The following is a 24,196-nucleotide window of genomic DNA, read 5'->3' on the forward strand; positions in this document are numbered from 1 at the left end:
TGTTGTTTTGTACTCCTGGCTTTCTCTAGGTGCAGAGAGCAGGAGCTACTCTTGGTTATGGTGCCCAGGCTTCTCCTTGTCGTGGCTTCTCTTGTTGCGGAGCACTGGGTCCAGGCTCATGGGCTTCAGTAGTTGCATGTTTGCTCCGGGGCATGTGGGATCTTCCTGGACCAGGGATGGAAGCCATGTTCCCTGGTCAGCACTAGAGTGAAATTTCTCCTTCTCCAACTGGAGCAGTAGGGCTTCTATTCAATCAGTTCACATCCATCATGGTGTTAACTCCATAAGGACTCCCAGACAAACAGAAACAAGTGCATAGGTTAACAGTATTTATGGAAGACATTTTTATTGATATCTTGGATTAGATATTACCCTGGGTTCCTGCTGCCCCTTGTGCTTCCCTCTGAAACATCATCTTCCTCACTACACTTTTCCCACCCATGTCTGTCTTCCTCACCAGACTGCGAGTGAACTGAAGGCGGTGATGGTCCCGAATTACCTCTGTCTCTTAGCCTTGACAGTATAGATTATGTGGGTGTGCATGCATGCTAAGTCGCTTCAGTTGTGTCTAACTGTTTGTGACCTTATGGACTGTAGCCCGCCAGGTTCCTCTGTCCATGGGATTCTTCAGGCAAGAATACTTGAGTGGGTTGCCATGCCCTGCTTCAAGGGATCCTGTTGGCCCAAGGATTGAACCCGTGTCTCTTATGTCTCCTGCATTGGCAGGCAGATTCTTTACCACTAGCACCACCTGGGAAGCCCACTATATAGATTAATACTTCCCGGATGCTCAGTAAAGACTTCTTAAATGAATGGACAAATGAAAAAAATGATATTCAGCAGCTTGATGCTTACCATGGATGTGGAAACCACCACCATCCATTGCACCCCTGGGAAGACTTGGACCAAACCTTGAGAACTACTATCAGAAACTCTGCCCAATGGAATGATGCCTTGTCAGAGGTTATAATGAGATACAATATTCATACAGAGCAGAACTGTATAAAGCCTAAATATATAGTTTAATTGTAAAGAAAATACTCATGTCACCATCACTCAGGAGAGAATGAAACATTGACAACACCTCATAAGCCCCCCGGCAGCCCTCTCTGAGAACAACCCTCTCCCTCTCTTGCAGAAATAACCATGATTTTGATGTTTGCAATAAATATACCTTCTCTTTTCTTCATAGTTAATGACATCTGTGTGCATTGGTAAAAAATGTATTTAGCTTTGCCTGTCTTTAAGCTTTATACAACTGAAATCATATCCCATGTGTCCTTTTGAGTTGTGATTCTTTCAATACTGTGAGATTCTTCTAGGTTGTTGCATGTATACATAATTCCTTCATGTTTTATTGGCATATAGTATTACATTTTAGGAACATTTCACAAACTGGGGAAATGCTGCTGTTGCTAGATCATAGAATATGTGTGTCTTCAACATCATAAGAGAATGATAAAGTGTTTTCCAAAATGGCTGTACCAGTTAGCATTCCCACTCTCCATGTATGAGAGCTCCATCCATCCACATCCTAGCCAACCCGGGTATCATCAGACTTTGGCATTTTAGCCAGTCTGATTGGTTTCTAGTGGCAACTATTTGCTATTGTAATTTACACTTCTATTACTAAAGAGCTTGAGCACATTTTCTTATTTTTATTGGACATTTGTTTATTCCCTTTAGTGCAGTTTTTTGCTCTAGCAGTATTTTTTTTTATGGCTTGACTACCTGTTTTAAAAATTGATTTGATTTTCTGTATATCCTGGCTATGAATCTTGAGTCTTTTTGTTGGTAATATACATAAGAAATAACTTCTTTTGTTCTGTAGCCTGGCTTTCCAGTCTGTTTGTGGTGCCTTTGGATGAATAGAAATTTTACATTTTAAAGTCAAATTTATGTTTTTTTTTTCTACATTTAGAGTTTTAAAAATCTTACTTAAGAAATACTTTCCTTCTCCAAGATCAGGACTATAGTCTCCTACACAGTTGTATAGTTCTGCCTTTCTTATTTAGGTTGAGATTGATTTTTGTGTGTGTTTGAGGTAAGAGACAAATTTCATCTTTTGACATGTGGATATCTGATAGTTCTAATACTATCATACACTGATCTACAGTGTTATTTATGTATCAATTGCCCATATATTCAAGGGTCTGTTTCTGGGCTCTCTGCTGTTTTTCATTGATCTACGTGTCTATCTATGTCTTAATAACTACTTTGTGTGCATTGCTGTCTTTATTCTTACTTTAGACCTATTATGCTAAAAAAATCTAATTGATACTTTTCAGAAGATGCTTTACATACTGTATCTGACATTCTTATTTCTTTCCACAAAAGGATTGATTTCATTACTTAGCTTTTCATTAATTTTGGAAAGGGAAGCTCCAATACTGCATTTTTGGTCCTGCTATAAGTCATTCTTTCCTTCAAAAAAGATTTTTTATGGCATTCTCTCTTCTTAACACACAGGTATCTTGGATGCAGGATTAACTATATCTACGGATCAAAGGTCCTCAGAATACCCTAGGTCTTGAGGACATGATATTTTGGTGATGGTTGCTTTGACATCCTTGTTCCTTAGCGTGTAGATGAGAGGGTTGAGGACAGGTGTGAGAATAGCAAACACCACGTTGCCCACGATGTGGAAGTCGAGGGGCAGGTCAGCCCTGTAGGCCACGTAGGCTATGGCAATGGATGAGTAGTAGGTGCCAACCACCAGGAGGTGGGAGCTGCAGGTGGAGAAGGCTTTGGAGCATCCTTCTCGGGAGCCGATGCGAAGCACTGAGGCCAGGATGTGAGCTTAGGAGAGAAGCACCAGGAGAAGGGGCAGGAAGGACACCACCATGGCGATGCAGAAGCCCATGAGGGTCTGGGGGGTGGTGTCAGAGCAGGAGGCCTGGACCACAGCTAAATGGTCACAGAAGCAGCTGTATATGTAAACAGTGCTGTCAAAAGCCATGTGGGAGGTCTGCACCACTGCTGGGATGGGCAGAAGGAGGGCGGTGAGCCAGGCACTGGCTGCCAGGGCAGCATTTGTCTGCGGGGTCATGAGCACAGGGTAATGCAGTGGGGCAGCAGATAGCCACATAGCGGTCATAGGCCATGACCACCAGGATGAAGGCTTCAGAGCAGGAGAAGCTGTGGAAGAGGTACATCTGCAGGAAGCAGGCAGAGAAGCTGAGGTAGTGGTCTCCAAGTAAGAGGAGGGATAGCATCTTGGGGACAGTGGTTGTGGTGAAGAGGATGTCCAGGGCTGAGAGGTTGATCAGGAAGAAGCACATGGGCTTATGGAGTCTGGGCTCTATCACCACGGCCACCAAGATCAGGGCATTACCCACCAGGATAAGCAGGTAGAAGGACAAGAAGATGAAGAAGACAGGGAGGAAGAAGACATCCTGTAGAGAGGGGATGCCCACCAGGTAGAAGATGGGTGAAGAGTCTTTTGATCCATTACAGGCTGTGGATACATGGTGGGAGAGAGCTATATGCCAGGGAGACAGGCAGTCAGAGCATCTGGAAACTAGATAAAACAGAAGTTTGGAAGGAGAATTCTGTATAGTTCACTCTACGATTGCAATCCAAATCATTTATGACTGAGTTTAGAGGACTGGGGCTATCATTCTTCCATCTTAACTCACAATTTTCTCCTTCCTTCTTCCATAATGTATTTAGTAAGTACCTACAGTGCACAAGGCTGTGAGAAGGTAAATAAGGTGCATAAGGGCCCTGCCTTTACAAGGCTTAAATTCTAGTAGAAGGATGGTAGGTTTAAAAGCAAACCACATAGGCGTTCCCTGCTGGTCCAGTGGTTAAGACTCTGTACTCCCAATGCAGAGAGCCTGAATTTAATCCCTGGTCAGGGGACTAGATCCCACATACTGCAACGAAGATTCCCTATGTGGCAACTGAGACCCAGAAGAGACAAATTAATAAATAAATAGTTTTTAAAAGCCAATCACATGGTTAATTACTAGTTACAGCTATGATAAGTGCCTTGAAAGAGCTTCTGTTCCTTCTCTGCTCCACGTCCCACAGTATCTTTTGAGCATCAGGTCTTAGATGATCGCATAAGATTTCCTACGTCATTGCTTCTTCTTTTGCTCTTGTTTCAAGTTCTACTAAGTGACATCACTCTACCACATCACTAGAAAGAGCTGATTTTTCCAATATTTTTTGCAGCATGCTGCTTGCCTAGGCTACTCATTACCCAGGGAAGGGCTCCCCTTTCATTTTCCGGGTTCAGAAACTCTGCCAGTTTCTCGCCCTGCCAAGTTCTCTGGGTGCTCTCTCTCTCATGTTTCAGTGATGGGAAGGACCCATGCCTTCAGAGGGACTGCCCTCTTCCTGATGGAGCCCAAGCTGACGGTGTGTCTTCTCCTCCTTCAGGGTCTGTCAGCATCCTTCCTCCTGGCTGCCGCTGCCCAGCCAGTGTTGTATTTAGCTCTTTGATGCCAACTGTGGCGTGGGCTCCTCCAAATATCAGCTGAGAAGACACAAGGAGCTGTCATGAGAGCTAGAAAGGACCCAGAGAACTGAAAACTGTAGCTGCCCAAATAGAAAAACCTCATACTGTAGGTTGTTCATTAAATGTGCGCTGAGGTCAATTCAGGGACTGCTGAGGCAATTTTGGCTCATCCCTACTTCAGGATGAGCCTCTAATGAGCAGTCCAGGTAGTTTTATGTTTACAACTCCATCACTGCTGTTTGAACTCTATTGATGTCATCAAGCAACTGTCCTTGAAATTCTTAGGAACAACAGCTACTTTCTTTCTTTTCTAAAACAAATGCAAATCAGACTAGCTACAAACACCCTTCATGTCCTATAATCATAGAGTGTCAGACTGGAACAAAAAGTTTTTTAAATCTTCATTTCCAACCCATTTCCCCTACCCCACACTTCTTGCCCACCTTTAAAAAATTCACTAGTTTGCTCTGTGATGGATTTGGATTGTACAGTCTGGCTTCTAGATTTGGAAGTGGGGACTGGCAACTACTTTGTCTAAAATGAGCATGGGAAGGACAACTGTCCTGTGTGTGTGCTCCTGGAAAGAGAATCTCAGAGGTCACACCAAGGACCTGGCAAGAGACTGACCCGATTGTCTCCATGTTAAAGGGTTCACTCTCAGTTAACCAGAACCCTGGTCCAACAAGAAGGGTCACCAGGTTTTTTTCACAACTGAAGAACTGCAGACTGCACTGCCCTGGACATTTCTGCCCTCGGGGAAGCATCTGTGGCTGCTGGTCCTGGGTGAGGCAGAGCAGGGGATTGGAGGGGCAGAAAGGCAGGGAGCCGAAGCCAGAGGGGCCCTAAGGGAGCCATAAAGTCAAGTTCCCTTCCCCCTTGCAGATGGAGAGAGGGATGCTGAGACCCCAAAGGAGAGGTGGCATGCGGTTTTTCACACCAACTGGTGCTGGACTGTCCAACAGGCAGACTAGGCATATGCTGCGCCACCAGCCAAGCAGGGGCATCAAGAATACTTTTGAAAAGAATTTAACATTTAATCTTTCAAAGCACAATTCAGCTGGCGATCTTAGGAAATATCTAATTAGCTGGACTTTCTTACACTATTTTGCAAGTTAGGGTTCTCATTTTGTTTTGGATTTCGCACTACATCTGAGTGATGCAGTCCTGTGCTTAGGATCTTTTGTTGCTGTTCTTAATCACTCAGTCCTGTCCGACTCTGCAACTCCGTGGTCTGTAGCCCGCCAGGTTCCTCTGTTCATGGGATTTCCAAGGCAAGAATACTGGAGTGGCTTGCCATTTCCTTCTCTAGGAGATCTTCCTGATCTAGGAATCGAACCTGCATCTTCTGCATTGCAGGCGAATTCTTTACTGCGGAGCCACTAGGACCTAATAGGTACTATTTCCCAGGGCACAGAACTTGCCCTAGCAGGTCCTCCCTGTTGGGATTGTCTAGGAGAATGTTACAGTGCAGGTGGGGACAGGGAAGGATAGAGAATCACCAAGGATCCAACCTTATGCTTTGCTTCATGTGCCTCATCTTCTCCCATCATCCAACCCTGCCGGGGAGTAGTTGTTCCCTTCAGCATATGAGAAACTGAGGGTTGGAACAAGACCCTTGTTTAAGGCAATGGTTGGTGAGGGGTAAGAGCACAGGTAATTCTGGAGCCAGCCTGCTGTAGAAGAACCCTGCCTTTAGCAACCAGAAGTCCTGGCTCCTGGACCAGCTCTGCCACTCACTTCTTGTGACTCTGGTGTATGGCTGTTAGCATAACCGATGCCATCTTGGCCCCTTTCAGTGTCTCCTGTCCTTCCACTGACCCTAACCAGGATTGTACTATGCAGTAAACCACTTCTCTGTCATCAAGGGCTTTGTAGTTAACAGATATTGTTTAATAATGAGGATCATGTGGCCTCTATGCTGTTAGTCCCCAAACAATGCTGAAAATCTTCTGTGATGTACTCCCGGCACTCACAAGACCAGTCATCCATTCATTAATCTTGATTTAGGAATGCATATCCTGTCTCCAAGCACTTACCCCCATGCCCTAGATTAACTATAAAATTGTCCCAGTGGCCCCTCCATGGTGCATAGTGCAGCTATGAATGCTTCCAGATTGTTGTCTGCTTGATCCTGATAAGTTACCCTATAATAAAACCATCTTGTAAGTTACCCTATAATAAAAAGATCCATTGATCATATGGAGCTGCCTGCCTCATTTTACAGTCTCAGAATGCCTTCTCAATTTGGCAGGTACTTTTCATTCCCTCCATCCTCCAACACTTGGTTTTCTCATCTGTGTAGTGATGGGTTTGGAGGAAAAGAACTCTGAGGGGTTTCTAATCTGATGAACCCTTTTCCAAGTGTCCGCTCTGTGTCTGGCAGACCGCATGTCACATGGTCCATGACCCAAAGGGAGAGGGCGAGGGAGAGGGCTCTCCCAGCTAGTGAGCACCTGCTGCCAGACAGAGGCTTTATCTGCAGCATGTCCTGAGGGCCTTAGTGGTCAAGTGTGTGCACTGTGAGTCAGAAAGGACCGGATTCCCATCCCAGCTCCTAACTGCAACTCATTTCCTTCATCTGTGACCCCTGGGGTTGCTGAGTCCTGCAGAGAGAATGCTTAAGCAATGCTACACAAGAACCTGGAACCACTATAAACTCCAAGTGGGCTAGTGTCTCTAATGTTACTGCTGCCATCAGCCTTGCTTTCCCATGGAAGGCCTTGACCAGGACGATTTGAATCCCACCTCTGAGCACACAGACCAGACAGGGTATGTGGTCCAAGGCCCCACAGCCCACATACACCCAGCGAACCTGGCTCCTGGGTGACTGCCTGTTGTGCACGTCCAGCTAGTCTTCCGGATCCCTGGTCCCAGTTCTATCCCTCCCTCCCACATCCTTGCCCTGTCTCCACACTCTGGTCTTTGCTGAGCTCTGGCACGTCACCCCCAGCTCACTCACCTGCCAAATCCTGTCTACCTTGATGCCTCTCGTGGTATCCCCTATGTGTCTTCCAACCTGGCTGGCAGAGAAGAGCCTGGTAGCAGATGGGCTGTGGCTAATTAAACCCCTAACTCTCCCTTTCAGCCAGGCCTGCGGGAGTACTCTCCCTCGAGGCAGGGCTCCTTTGGGGCACTGAGCCTCCTACTCACCCAGGATTGGCTTCTTTATGTTGGGATGGGATTTACCTCTGAGATTTGCTGATAACGAGAACAACATTGTTAATAGCCCTCATGGGTTCCAGAACTTTACAACCAATGGGACAGCTTTTACTGACATTATTCCATTTGGTCCCCAGAACAGCCAAGGGAGACAGGCAGGTCAAGAGGAGGAAACTGAGGTCCAGAGAAGTGAAATGACTTACTGATGCTTATGCTAATGTTTAGTATTAAAGCTACATGGCAGACCCCGGACTTCATCCCCAGAACTGTACTCTGCATATGGGTCAGGGCAGAGGGTCTAAATAGGGTCCTGGGTTTGAATACCAGTTCTAATATATTTTGGCTATGGTTGGGAAGATATCCTAGAGAAGGGATAGGCTACCCACTGCAGTATTCTTGGGCTTCCCTGGTGGCTCAGACAGTAAAAATCTGCCTGCAATGCGGGAGACCTGGGTTCAATCTCTGGGTTGGGAAGATCCCCTGGAGGAGGGCATGGCAACCCACCCCAGGATTCCTGCCTGGAGAATCCCCATGGATGGAAGAGCCCAAAGGGCTAATCCACAGGGTCACAAAGAGTCAGACACAACTGAGTGACTAAGCACAGCATGTCACTTTAGGCAAGTTACTTGAACTCTGAGTCTGAGTTTCTCCGTCTATAAAATGGAACATAACAATATTACCCATCTCATCGGGTTTTTGAGAGGATTTAAAGAAATAATTTAAATTGAAGAAAGTAGGGGAAACCACTAGACCATTCAGGTATGACCTAAATCAAATCCCTTATGATTATACAGTGGAAGTAAGAAATAGATCTGATAGACAGAGTGCCTGATAAACTATGGGCAAAGGTTCATGACATTGTACAGAACACAGGAATCAAGACCATCCCAAAGGAAAAGAAATGCAAAAAAGCAAAATGGCTGTCTAAGGAGACCTTACAAATAGCTGTGAAAAGAAGAGCAGTGAAAAGCAAAAGAGAAAAGGAAAGATAAACCCATTTGAATGCAGAGTTCCAAACAATAGCAAGGAGAGATATTAAAGCCTTCCTCAGTGATCAGTGCAAAGAAATAGAGGAAAACAATAGAATGGGAAAGACTACAGATCTCTTCAAGAAAATTAGAGATATCAAGGGAACATTTCATGCAAAGATGAGCAGAATAAAGGACAGAAATGGTATGGATCTAACAGAAGCAGAAGATATTAAGAAGAGGTGACAAGAATACACAGAAGAACTGTACAAAAAAGATCTTCACGACCCAGATAATCACGATGGTGTGATCACTGACCTAGAGCCAGACATCCTGGAATGTGAAGTCAAGTGGACCTTAGAAAGCATCACTACGAATAAAGCTGGTGGAGGTGATGGAATTCCTGTTGAGCTATTTCAAATCCTAAAAGATGATGCTGTGAAAATGCTGCACTCAATATGCCAGCAAATTTGGAAAACTCAGCAGTGGCCACAGGACTGGAAAGGTCAGTTTTCATTCTAATCCCAAAGAAAGGCAATGCCAAAGAATGCTCAAACTACCACACAATTGCACTCATCTCTCACGCTAGTAAAGTAATACTGAAAATTCTCCAAGCCAGGCTTCAGCAATACGTGAACTGTGAACTTCCAGATGTTCAAGCTGGTCTTAGAAAAGGCAGAGGAAGGGGCAGTCCTAAGATGGTGGAGGAATAGGATGGGAGACCACTTTTTCACCCACAAATTCATCAAAAGAACATTTAAACGCTGAGTAAATTCCACAAAACAACTTCTGAATGCCAGCAGAGGACATTAGACACCCAGAAAAGCAGCCCAATGTCTTCGAAAAGAGGTAGGAAAAAATATAAAAGACAAAAAAAGAGACAAAAGAGGGAGGGACGGAGCTCCATCCTGGGAAGGGAGTCTTAAAAAGAGAGAAGTTTCCAAACATTAGGAAACACTCTCACTGCTGAGTCTGTGGCGAGCCTTGGAAGCACAGAGGGCAAAATAACAGGGAGGAAAAATAAATAATTAAAATCCACAGATTATGAGCCCAACGGTAACTCCCTCAGAGGAGAAGCAGCGCAGACGCATGCACGCACCACTAGCAAGCAGGGGCTGGGCAGGGAGGTGCAAATGCCCCGAGGGCAATCTGAGGGAACTAACTTGGGCTAGCAAACCAGACTGTGGGATAGCTACCACGTGCAAAGCCAGCCCTAACCTAAGACACTGCCAGGGCCACGCACTGAACAAAGGACTGGACAGAGATAGCTGCCTGCATATCATCCCCCTCCGGTGACAGGCAGCCAGAGCCAGAAGGGGGCAATCGCAGCCCCAGAGAGACATTATCTACCAAACTGCAAGCAGGCTTCTTTGCTAACTAAGACTTCTTGGGGTTCTGAACAGTCAATATCCGCCTGAGGAGGTGCGCCAGTTGTACACCCAGAAAACCATGCAGCAGGGACAGGGAAGGCGATAAGTCGCAGTGACCATGCTCGCCAAACACCTCATCACCTGAGCTGCTCGGACCTGGGAAGGGCACAAAACGCAGGCCCAACCAAGTCTGCACCTCTGAGGACTACCCAGGTGCCTGAACCTGAGCAGCTTAGACCTGGGAGGTGCATGCAGCCCAGGGCCGGCCTCTGACGGTTCCTGGTGGAGCAACCTAGAGCCTAAGCAGTGTGGGCAGGGAGGGTACATGCGCAGTGAGCAGGGGCAGGCCCAGTGTGGCTGAGGCACTGAGAGCACATGCCAGAGTTATTTGTTTGCAGTGTCCTCCCTCCCCACAGCACGACTGAACAAGTGAGCCTAAAAGAAAGTGTCCACCCCCACCCCATTTGTGTCAGGGAAGAAATCAGACACTGAAGAGACCAGCAAACAGAAGAAGCTAAAACAGAGGGAACCGCCTTGGAAGTGACAGATGCAATAGATTAAAACCCTGTCGTTAGTACTGACTACATGGGAAGGGTCCTATAGATCTTGAGAAATATAAGCTGAACCAAGGAACTATCTGAAAATGAACCGACCCCACAATACCCACAACAACACCAGAGAAAGTCCTGCTACTGCTACTGCTACTGCTAAGTCACTTCAGTCGTGTCCGACTCTGTGCGATCCCATAGATGGCAGCCCACCAGGCTCCCCTGTCCCTGGGATTCTCCAGGCAAGAACACTGGAGTGGGTTGCCATTTCCTTCTCCAATGCATGAAAGTGAAAAGTGAAAGTGAAGTAGCTCAGTCGTGTCTGACCCTCAGCGACCCCATGGACTGCAGCCTTCCAGGCTCCTCTATCCATGGGATTTTCCAGGCAGGAGTACTGGAGTGGGTGCCATTGCCTTCTCTGTCACAAAACCTAGCCAGGCCTAATACCACGGCCCTAGCCCTTGCCCTCGGCAATGGTTCACACCCTGAAGAGTGGCTTCTCTCTGAATCCTAACAAACAGAAAGTCCTAGATATATTTTTGCTACTTTTTACTATCATTCTTTTTTTTTTTTACAGTTTTTTAAATTTTTAAGTCCTCTATTACTCCTTGAATTTTCACTTTTATAACCTACTATTACTTTGCAAAAAAAAAGACCCTATCTTTTAAAAGCAAACTTCATATATATATATATTTTTGTTTAATAATTTTTGTGACTTTTTTTCTCTTTCTTTTTTTTCCCTTCTTTTCTTTAATATTGTATTTTAGAAATTCCAAACTCTACTCTAGATTTTTAATTTGTGCTTTTTGGTATTTGTTATCAATTTTATACCTTTAAGAACCCAATCTTCAGTACCCATTTTTACTTGGGAGCGAGATTACTGGGTTGACTGTTCTCTCCCCCTTTGGACTCTCCTTTTTCTCCACCAGGTCGCCTCTGTCCCCTCCCTACCCCCTCTCTTCTCTACCCAACTCTGTGAATCTCTGTGTGTTCCAGACAGAGAACACTTAGGGAACTGATTACTGGCTGGATCTGTCTCTCTCCTTTTGATCCCCCCCCTGTTATCCTCCTGATCACCTCTGTCTCCTTCCTCCCTCTTCTCTTCTCTGTATAACTCCATGAACATCTCTGAGCGGTCCAGTTGTGGAGTGCACATAAGGAAGTGATTACTGGCTAGCTTGCTCTCTCCTCTATTGATTCCACCTCATCTCATTCAGGTCACCTCTAACTCCCTCTTCCCTCTTCTCTTCTCCATGTAACTCTGTGAACCTCTCTGGGTGTCCCTCACTGTGAAGAAACTTTTCATCTTTAACCTAGATGTTTTATCAACAGTGCTGTATAGGAGAAGTCTTGAGACTACTGTAAAAATAAGACTGAAAACTAGAAGTAGGAGGCTTAAGTCCAAACCCTGAGAACACCAGAGAACTCCTGACTCCAGGGAAAATTAATTGACAGGAGCTCATCAAACGCCTCCATACCTACACGGAACCAAGCACCACCCAAGGACCAACAAGTTCCAGAGCAAGACATACTATGCAAATTCTCCAGCAACACAAGAACACAGCCCTGAGCTCCAATATACAGGTTGCCCAAAGTTACTCCAAAACCATTGACATCTCATAACTCATTACTGGACACTTCATTGCACTCTAGAGAGAAGAAATCCAGCTCCACCCACCAAAACACCGACACAAGCTTCCCTAACCAAGAAACCTTGACAAGCCACCTGTACAACCCCACCCACAGCAAGGAAACTCCACAATAAAGAGAACTCCACAAACCGCCAGAAAACAGAAAGGCCACCCCAAACTCAGCAATATAAACAAGATGAAGAGACAGAGGAATACCCAGCAGGTAAAGGAACAGGATAAATGCTCACCAAACCAAACAAAAGAGGAAGAGATAGGGAATCTACATGATAAAGAATTCCGAATAATGATAGTGAAAATGATCCAAAATCTTGAAATCAAAATGGAATCACAGATAAATAGCCTGGAGACAAGGATTGAGAAGATGCAAGAAAGGTTTAACAAGGACCTAGAAGAAATAAAAAAGAGTCAATATATAATGAATAATGGAATAAATGAGATCAAAAACACTCTGGAGGCAACAAATAGTAGAATAACAGAGGCAGAAGATAGGATTAGTGAATTAGAAGATACAATGGTAGAAATAAATGAATCAGAGAGGAAAAAAGAAAAATGAATTAAAAGAAATGAGGACAATCTCAGAGACCTTCAGGACAGTGTTAAATGCCCCAAAATTCGAATCACAGGAGTCCCAGAAGAAGAAGACAAAAAGACCATGAGAAAATACTTGAGGAGATAATCGTTGAAACTTCCCTAAAATGGGGAAGGAAATAATCACCAAAGTCCAAGAAACCCAGAGAGTCCCAAACAGGACAAACCCAATGTGAAACACCCCAAGACACATATTGATCAAATTAACAAAGATCAAACACAAAGAACAAATATTAAAAGCAGTAAGGGAAAAACAACAAATAACACACAAGGGGATTCCCATAAGGATAACAGCTGATATTTCAATAGAAACTCTTCAGGCCAGGAGGGAATGGCAAGACATGCTTAAAGTGATGAAATAAAATAACCTACAGCCCAGATTACTGTACCCAGCAAGGACCTCATTCAAATATGAAGGAGAAATCAAAAGCTTTACAGACAGCAAAAGCTGAGAGAATTCAGCACCACCAAACCAGCTCTCCAACAAATGCTAAAGGAGGTTCTCTAGACAGGAAACACAAAAAGGGTGTATAAACTCAAACCCAAAACAATAAATTAAATGGCAACAGGATCATACTTATCAATAATTGCCTTAAAAGTAAATGGGTTGAATGCCTCAACCAAAAGACAAAGACTGGCTGAATGGATACAAAAACAAGATCCCTATACATGTTGTCTACAAGAGACCCACCTCAAAACAGGGGACACATACGACTGAAAGTGAAGGACTGGAAAAAGATATTCCATCCAAATATAGACCAAAAGAAAGCAGGAGTAGCAATACTCATATCAGATAAAATAGACTTTAAAACAAAGGCTGTGAAAAGAGACAAAGGACACTACATAATGATCAAAGGATCAATCCAGGAAGAAGATTTAATAATTATAAATATATATGCACCCAACATAGGAGCACAGCAATATGTAAGACAAATGCTAACAAGTATGAAAGGGGAAATTAACAATAACACAATAATAGTGGGAGACTTTAATACCCCACTCACACCTATGGATAGATCAACTAAACAGAAAATTAACAAGGAAACACAAACTTTAAATGGTACAATAGACCAATTAGACTTAATTGATATCTATAGGACATTTCACCCCAAAACAATGAATTTTACCTTTTTCTCAAGCACACATGGAACCTTCTCCAGGATAGATCACATCCTGGGCCATAAATCTAGCATTGGTAAATTTAAAAAAATTGAAATCATTCCAAGCATCTTTTCTGACAACAATGCAGTAAGATTAGATCTCAATTACAGGAGAAAAACTATTAAAAATTCCAACATATGGAGGCTGAACAACACGCTGCTGAATAACCAACAAATCACAGAAGAAATCAAAAAAGAAATCAACATATGCATAGAAATGAATGAAGATGAAAACACAACAACCCAAAACCTGTGGGACACTGTAAAAGCAGTGCTAAGGGAAAAGTTCATAGCAATACAGGCATACCTCAAGAAACAAGAAAAAAGTCAAATGAATAATCTGACTCTACACCTAAAGCAACTAGAAAAGGAAGAATTGAAGAACCCCAGGGTTGGTAGAAGGAAAGAAATCTTAAAAATTGGGGCAGAAATAAATTCAAAAGAAACAAAAGAGACCATAGCAAAAATCAACAAAGCCAAAAGCTGGTTCTTTGAAAGGATAAATAAAATTGACAAACCATTAGCCAGACTCATCAAGAAACAAAGGGAGAAAAATCAAATCAATAAAATTAGAAATGAAAATGGAGAGATCACAACAGATAACACAGAAATACAAAGGATTATCAGACTACTGTCAGCAATTATATGCCAATAAAATGGACAACGTGGAAGAAATGGACAAATTCTTAGAAAAGTACAACTTTCCAAAACTGAACCAGGAAGAAATAGAAAATCTTAACAGACCCATCACAAGCACAGAAATTGAAACTGTAATCAGAAATCTTCCAGCAAACAAAAGCCCAGGTCCAGACAGCTTCACAGCTGAATTCTACCAAAAATTTAGAGAAAAGCTAACACCTATCCTACTCAAACTCTTCCAGAAATTTCAGAGGAAGATAAACTCCCAAACTCATTCTATGAGACCACCATCACCCTAATACCAAAACCTGACAAAGATGCCACAAAAAAAGAAAACTACAGGCCAATATCACTGATGAACATAGATGCAAAAATCCTTAACAAAATTCTAGCAATCAGAATCCAACAACACATTAAAAAGATCATACACCAGGACCAAGTGGGCTTTATCCCAGGGATGCAAGGATTCTTCAATATCTACAAATCAATCAATGTAATACACCACATTAACAAATTGAAAAATAATATCCATATGATTATCTCAATAGATGCAGAGAAAGCCTTTGACAAAAATTCAACATCCATTTATGATAAAAACTCTCCAGAAAGCAGGAATAGAAGGAACATACTTCAACATAATAAAAGCTATATATGACAAACCCACAGCAAACATTATCCTCAATGGTGAAAAATTGAAAGCATTTCCTCTAAAGTCAGGAACAAGACAAAGGTGCCCACTTTCACCACTACTATTCAACATAGTTTTGGAAGTTTTGGCCACAGCAATCAGAGCAGAAAAAGAAATAAAAGGAATCCAAATTGGAAAAGAAGAAGTAAAACTCTCACTGTTTGCAGATGACATGATCCTCTACATAGAAAACCCTAAAGACTCCACCAGAAAATTACTAGAGCTAATCAATGAATATATAAAGTTGCAGGATATAAAATCAACACAAAGAAATCCTTTGCATTCCTATACACTAATAATGAGAAAATAGAAAGAGTAATTAAAGAAACAATTCCATTCACTATTGCAACGAAAAGAATAAAATACTTAGGAATATATCTACCTAAAGAAACTAAAGACCTATATATAGAAAACTACAAAACACTGGTGAAAGAAATCAAAGAGGACACTAATAGATGGAGAAATATACCATGTTCATGGATCAGAGGAATCAATACAGTGAAAATGAGTATACTACCCAAAGCAATCTATAGATTCAATGCAATCCCTATCAAGCTACCAACGGTATTTTTCAGAGAGCTAGAACAAATAATTTCACAATTTGTATGGAAATACAAAAAACCTCAAATAGCCAAAGCAATCTTGAGAAAGAAGAATGGAACCGGAGGAATCAACCTGCCTGACTTCAGGCTCTACTACAAAGCCACAGTCATCAAGACAGTATGGTACTGGCACAAAGATAGAAATATAGATCAGTGGAACAAAATAGAAAGCCCAGAGATAAATCCACACACCTATGGACACCTTATCTTTGACAAAGGAGGCAAGAATATACAATGGATTAAAGACAATCTCTTTAACAAGTGGTGCTGGGAAAACTGGTCACCCAATTGTAAAAGAATGAAACTAGAACACTTTCTAACACCATACACCAAAATGAACTCAAAATGGATTAAAGATCTAAATGTAAGGCCAGAAACTATAAAACTACTAGAGGAGAACATAGGCAAAACACTCTCCGACATACATCACAGCAGGATCCTCTATGACCCACCTCCCAGAATATTGGAAATAAAAGCAAAAATAAACAAATGGGACCTAATTAAAATTAAAAGCTTCTGCACATCAAAGGAAACTATTAGCAAGGTGAAAAGGCAGCCTTCAGAATGGGAGAAAATAATAGCAAATGAAGCCACTGACAAACAACTAATCTCAAAAATATACAAGCAACTCCTACAGCTCAATTCCAGAAAAATAAACGACCCAATCAAAATGGGCCAAAGAACTAAATAGACATTTCTCCAAAGAAGACATACAGATGGCTAACAAACACATGAAAAGATGCTCAACATCACTCATTATCAGAGAAATGCAAATCAAAACCACAATGAGGTACCATTTCATGCCAGTCAGAATGGCTGCGATCCAAAAGTCTACAAACAATAGATGCTGGAGAGGGTGTGGGGAAAAGGGAACACTCTTACACTGTTGGTGGGAATGCAAACTAGTACAGCCACTATGGAGAACAGTGTGGAGATTCCTTAAAAAACCGGAAATAGACCTGCCTTATGACCCAGCAATCCCACTGCTGGGCATACACAGCGAGGAAACCAGAATTGAAAGAGACACATGTACCCAAATGTTCATCGCAACACTGTTTATAATAGCCAGGACATGGAAGCAACCTAGATGTCCATCAGCAGATGAATGGATAAGAAAGCAGTGGTACATATACATAATGGATTATTACTCAGCTATTAAAAAGAAAACATTTGAATCATTCTAATGAGGTGGGTGAGACTGGAGCCTATGATACAGAGTGAAGTAAGCTAGAAAGAAAAACACCAATACAGTATATTAACACATATATATGGAATTTAGAAAGATGGTAACGAAAACCCTGTATGCGAGACAGCGAAAGAGACACTGATGTATAGAACAGTCTTTTGGACTCTGTGGGAGAGGGAGAGGGTGGGATGATTTGGGAGAATGGCATTGAAACATGTATAGTATCATATATGAAACGAATTGCCAGTCCAAGTTTGAAGCATAATACTGGTTGCTTAGGGCTGGTGCACTGGGACGACCCAAAGGGATGGTACGGGGATGGAGGAAGGAGGGGGGTTCAGGATGGGGAACACATGTATACCTGTGGTGGATTCATGTTGATGTATGGCAAAACCAATACAATATTGTAAAAAAAACAACAACCCAATATTGTAAAGTAATTAACCTCCAATTAATTTAAATAAATTTATATTTTTTAAAAAAAGGCAGAGGAAGCAGAGATTAAATTACCAACGTTCGTTGGATCATGGAAAAAGCAAGAGAGTTCCAGAGAAACATCTATTTCTTCTTTATTGACTATGCCAAAGCCTTTGGCTGTGTGGATCATCACAAACTATGGAAAATTCTGAAAGAGTTGGGAATACCAGACCACCTGACCTGCCTGTTGAGAAACCTGTATGCAGGTCAGGAAGCAACAGTTAGAACTGGACATGGAACAACAGGCTGGTTCCAAATAGGAAAGGAATACGTCAAGGCTGTATATTGTCACCCTGCTTATTTAACTTATATGCAGAATACATCATGAGAAACGCTGGGCTGGATGAAGCACAAGCTGGAATCAAGATTGCCAGGAGAAATATCAATAACCTCAGATATGCAGATGACACCACCCTTATGGCAGAAAGCTAAGAAGAACTAAAGAGCCTCTTGATGAAAGTGAAAGAGGAGAGTGAAAAAGTTGGCTTAAAGCTCAACATTCAGAAAACTAAGATCATGGCATCTAGTTCCATCACTTCATGACAAATAGACGGGGAAACAGTAGAAACAGTGGCTGACTTTATTTTCTTGGGCTCCAAAATCACTGCAGATGGTGACTGCAGCCATGAAATTAAAAGATGCTTACTCCTTGGAAGAAAAGTTATGACCAACCTAGACAGCATATTCAAAAGCAGAGACATTACTTTGCCAACAAAGGTCCATCTAGTTAAGGCTATGGTTTTTCCTGTGGTCATGTATGGATGTGAGAGTTGGACTATAAAGAAAGCTGAGTGCTGAAAAATTGATGCTTTTGAACTGTGGTGTTGGAGAAGACTCTTGAGAGTTCGTTGGACTGCAAGGAGATCCAACCAGTCCATCCTAAAAGAAAACAGTCCTGAATATTCACTGGAAGGACTGATGTTGAAGCTGAAACTCCAATACTTTGGCCACCTGATGTGAAGAATTGACTCATTTGAAATGACCCTGATGCTGGGAAAGATTGAAGGCAGGATAAAAAGAGGATGAGGTGGTTGGATGGCATCACTGAGTCAATGGACATGAGTTTGGGTAAACTCCAGGAGTTGGTGATGGACAGGGAGGCCTGGTGTGCTGTGGTCCATGGGGTCGCAGAGTCAGACATGACTGAGTGACTGAACTGAACTGAATGAGATAATAGACATAGGGTATTTGGGGAGAAACACAATTATGTGAAAATTACTCCAGTTTTGTTTGCATTTTCTAGCAATACCCAGGGAGAGGCTGCCTGCATACATTCAGTTTCCCAGGGGACTAGTGATGTTCATCTCCTGCAGGGGAAGATGCACTTTTCATGGGCTCTTAGGGTCTCTAGATGCCTAACAGCTGGCTTTATAGATACTGTACTTCTATAGGATGTCAACAGCTGGCACCGAAGCTTAGACTGCTTAGTACCCAGTAGTTGGTTTGTTCTACTTATAAAGTTACTCTTATTCCCTTTCCCCCAAAAAGGAAAGCAATGAGGGTCAGGGTTAGCACAGCTATCTTAGGGTACATGTGTGTGAGTTGTTAGCAGCCAGCACTCAGCTCCTAGAGGACAGACCACTGTCTACTCCAGTCTATCCCTTGAACCTCTCAGATTCATTCACTTTTTAAAAAGTTTTTCTAACGTGGACCATTTTAAAAGTCTTTATTGAGTTTGTTATAATATTATTTCTTTTTTTTATGTTTTGGTTTTTTGCCTGTGAGGCATGTGGGATTTTAGGCTCCCCCACCAGGGATTGGAGAAGGAAATGGCAACCCACTCCAGTACTCTTGCCTGGAAAATGCCATGGACAGAGGAGCCTGGCGAGCTACAGTCCATGCGGCCGCAAAGAGTTGGACACGACTGAGCGACTTCACATCACCAGGGATTGAACCCACATCCCCTGCACTGGAAGGCAAAGTCTTGGCAACTGGACCACCAGGAAAGTCCTAGATTCATTGACTTTTCACAAAGTCACTCCATTTGGACATAGGGTTTCCAGAATTCTGACTGGTCACATTTTCGAGGGAAATTTCCAAGAAAAAGATTAGTTGAATTAACGACTGCCCCTGCTGCTGCAGTCAGTCCCAAGGCTGCAGGCAATCCTCTCCTTCTCCCTCCTCTTTCACCCACTCTAGCTCCCCTTCCCCTTTTCCTTCACATTCAATCATTTCGGTGGATCTAGATGGAGTCCCTTCTAGCATGATCCAGATCCTCGTCCATGTCAGTTCTGAACCCCTGGTTGCTATGCCTCTTCATGCTATGGTTGTTTTCATGGCCCACTAAGAGTTAGAGTTGGCAGAAATAAGAAATGCTTACTTGCCTGAGTGCCAACCTCCCAGTCCCCATTATGGAAGAGCAGTTTTCCTTCCTCCTGAAGATCTCGGTAAACTGCCCTTGTAAACAAGGTAACTCCTTTTTATGACTGCTGATCTACTCTCACAGTGAGCTTAAAATGACCAGGCAGAAGTTGTAGCTTTAAATTTAGTGAGATTTATCCAAGGAGCAGTGGCTGTGTGGGCGCAGGAGGGCTGAGAGGAGCCACTCCACGTTCAAGGTCAGGAGGGGTGGCGGTGAGGAGACACCCCTTGTTCAAGGTAAGGAGCAGGGGCTGCGCTTTGCTGGAGCAGCCATGAAGAGATACCCCACGTCCAAGGTAAGAGAAACCCAAGTAAGACGGTAGGTGTTGCAAGAGGGCATCAGAGGGCAGATACACTGAAACCATACTCACAGAAAACTAGTCAATCTAATCACACTAGGACCACAGCCTTGTCTAACTCAATGAAACTAAGCCATGCCCGTGGGGCAACCCAAGATGGGCGGGTCATGGTGGAGAGGTCTGACAGAATGTGGTCCACTGGAGAAGGGAATGGCAAACCACTTCAGTATTCTTGCCTTGAGAACCCCATGAACAGTATGAATAGGCACAATGATAGGATACTGAAAGAGGAACTCCACAGGTCAGTAGGTGCCCAGTATGCTACTGGAGATCAGTGGAGAAATAACTCCAGAAAGAATGAAGGAACGGAGCCAAAGCAAAAAAAAAATACCCAGCTGTGGATGTGACTGGTTATAGAAGCAAGGTCTGATGCTGTAAAGAGCAATATTATATAGGAACTTGGAATTTTACATCCATGAATCAAGGCAAATTGGAAGTGGTCAAAAAGGAGATGGCAAGAGTGAATGTGGACATTCTAGGAATCAGAGAACTAAAATGGACTGGAATGGGAGAATTTAACTCAGATGACAATTATATCTACTACTGTGGGCAGGAATCCCTTAGAAGATACGGAGTAGCCATCATGGTCAACAAAAGAGTTCGAAATGCGTACTTGGATGCAATCTCAAAAACGACAGAATGATCTCTGTTCGTTTCCAAGGCAAACCATTCAATATCACAGTAATCCAAGTCTATGCCCCAACCAGTAAAGCTGAAGAAGCTGAAGTTGAATGGTTCTATGAAGACCTACAAGAACTTTTAGAACTAACACCCAAAAAAGATGTCCTTTTCATTATAGGGGACTGGAATGCAAAAGTAGGAAGTCAAGAAACACCTGGAGTAACAGGCAAATCTGGCCTTGGAGTATGGAATGAAGCAGGGCAAAGGCTAATAGAATTTTGCCAAGATAACACACTGGTCATAGCAAATACCCTCTTCCAAGAACACAAGAGAAGACTCTACACGTGGACATCACCAGATGGTCAACACCAAAATCAGATTGATTTTATTCTTTGCAGCCAAAGATGGAGAAGCTCTATATAGTCAGCAAAAACAAGACTGACTGTGGCTCAGACCATGAACTCCTTATTGCCAAATTCAGACTTAAATTGAAGAAAGTAGGGAAAACCACTAGACCATTCAGGTATGACTTAAATCAAATCCCTTATGATTATACAGTGGAAGTGAGAAATAGATTTAAGGGACTAGATCTGATAGATAGAGTGCCTGATGAACTACGGACGGAGGTTCGTGACATTGTACAGGAGACAGGGATCAAGATCATCCCCATAGAAAAGAAATGCAAAAAAGCAAAATGGCTGTCTGGGGAGGCCTTACAAATAGCTGTGAAAAGAAGAGAAGTGAAAAGCAAAGGAGACATACAGGTGGCTAACAAACACATGAAAAGATGCTCAACATCACTCATTATCAGAGAAATGCAAATCAAAACCACTATGAGGTACCATTTCACACCAGTCAGAATGGCTGCGATCCAAAAGTCTACAAGTAATAAATGCTGGAGAGGGTGTGGAGAAAAGGGAACCCTCTTACACTGTTGGTGGGAATGCAAACTAGTACAGCCACTATGGAGAACAGTGTGGAGATTCCTTAAAAAACTGGAAATAGACATGCCTTATGATCCAGCAATCCCACTGCTGGGCATACACACTGAGAAAACCAGAAGGGAAAGAGACACGAGTACCCCAATGTTCATCGCAGCACTGTTTATAATAGCCAGGACATGGAAGCAACCTAGATGTCCATCAGCAGATGAATGGATAAGAAAGCTGTGGTACATATACACAATGGAGTATTACTCAGCCATTAAAAAGAATACATTTGAATCAGTTCTAATGAGGTGGATGAAACTGGAGCCTATTATACAGAGTGAAGTAAGCCAGAAAGAAAAACACCAATACAGTATACTAACGCATATATATGGAATTTAGAAAGATGGTAACAATAACCCTGTGTACGAGACAGCAAAAGAGACACTGATGTATAGAACAGTCTTATGGACTCTGTGGGAGAGGGAGAGGGTGGGAAGATTTGGGAGAATGGCATTGAAACATGTAAAATATCATGTGTGAAATGAGTTGCCAGTCCAGGTTCGATGCACGATACTGGATGCTTGGGGCTGGTGCACTGGGACGACCCAGAGGGATGGAATACGGAGGGAGGAGGGAGGAGGGTTCAGGATGGGGAACACATGTATACCTGTGGCAGATTCATTTTGATATTTGGCAAATCTAATACAGTTATGTAAAGTTTAAAAATAAAATAAAATTAAAAAAAAAAAAAAGAAAAGCAAAGGAGAAAAGGAAAGATATAAACATCTGAATGCAGAGTTCCAAAGAATAGCAAGAAGAGATAAGAAAGCCTTCCTCAGCGATCAATGCAAAGAAATAGAGGAAAACAACAGAATGGGAAAGACTAGAGATCTCTTCAAGAAAATTAGAGATACCAAGGGAACATTTCATGCAAAGATGGGCTCCATAAAGGACAGAAATGGTATGGACCTAACAGAAGCAGAAGATATTAAGAAGAGGTGACAAGAATACACAGAAGAACTGTACAAAAAAGATCTTCACGACCCAGATAATCACGATGGTGTGATCACTGGCCTAGAGCCAGACATCCTGAAATGTGAAGTCAAGTGGGCCTTAGAAAGCATCACTACGAACAAAGCTAGTGGAGGTGATGGAATTCCAGCTGAGCTATTTCAAATCCTGAAAGGTGATGCTGTGAAAGTGCTGCACTCAATATGCCAGCAAATTTGGAAAACTCAGCAGTGGCCACAGGACTGGAAAAGGTCAATTTTCATTCCAATCCCAAAGAAAGGCAACGCCAAAGAATGCTCAAACTACTGCACAATTGCACTCATCTCACACGCTAGTAAAGTAATGCTCAAAATTCTCCAAGCCAAGCTTCAGCAATACGTGGACTGTGAACTTCCAGATGATCAAGCTGGTTTTAGAAAAGGCAGAGGAACCAGAGATCAAATTGCCAACATCTGCTGGATCATCGAAAAAGCAAGAGAGTTCCAGAAAAACATCTAGTTCTGCTTTATCGACTATGCCAAAGCCTTTGACTGTGTGGATCACAATAAACTGTGGAAAATTCTGAAAGAGATGGGAATACCAGACCTCCTGACCTGCCTCTTGAGAGACCTGTATGCAGGTCAGGAAGCAACAGTTAGAACTGGACATGGAACAACAGACTGGTTCCAAATAGGAAAAGGAGTACGTCAAGGCTGTATATTGTCACCCTGCTTATTTAACTTCTATGCAGAGTACATCATGAGAAACGCTGGGCTGGAAGAAGCACAAGCTGGAATCAAGATTGCCGGGAGAAATATCAATAACCTCAGAGATGCAGATGACACCACCCTTATGGCAGAAAGTGAAGAGGAACTCAAAAGCCTCTTGATGAAAGTGAAAGAGGAGAGTGAAAAAGTTGGCTTAAAGCTCAACATTCAGAAAATGAAGATCATGGCAACTGGTCCCATCACTTCATGGCAGATAGATGGGGAAACAGTGGAAACAGTATCAGACGTTATTTCTGGGGGCTCCAAAATCCCTGCAGATGGTGATTGCAGCCATGAAAGTAAAAGACACTTACTCCTTGGAAGGAAAGTTATGACCAACCTAGATAGCATATTCAAAAGCATTGACCACAAAGGTCTGTCTAATCAAGGCTATGGTTTTTCCAGTGGTCATGTATGGATGTGAGAGTTGGACTGTGAAGAAAGCTGAGCGCCGAAGAATTAATGCTTTTGAACTGTGGTGTTGGAGAAGACTCTTGAGAGTCCCTTGGACTGCAAGGAGATCCAACCAGTCCATTCTAAAGGAGATCAGCCCTGGGTGTTCTCTGGAAGGAATGATGCTAAAGCTGAAACTCCAATACTTTGGCCACCTCATGCAAAGAGTTGACTCATTGGAAAAGACTCTGATGCTAGGAGGGATTGGGGGCAG

At 42.9% G+C, this 24,196-nt stretch overlaps 1 pseudogene; it reads right to left on the reverse strand.

Annotated features, from left to right (window-relative positions):
- Positions 1–2,503: 2,503 nt before the first annotated feature.
- On the reverse strand, positions 2,504–6,507 carry LOC129627854 (olfactory receptor 2AT4-like; annotated as a pseudogene).
- Between the last annotated feature and the right edge of the window lie 17,689 nt (positions 6,508–24,196).

Source organism: Bubalus kerabau, chromosome 15, assembly GCF_029407905.1.
Source record: "Bubalus kerabau isolate K-KA32 ecotype Philippines breed swamp buffalo chromosome 15, PCC_UOA_SB_1v2, whole genome shotgun sequence".
Classification (NCBI taxonomy): Eukaryota; Metazoa; Chordata; class Mammalia; order Artiodactyla; family Bovidae; genus Bubalus; species Bubalus kerabau.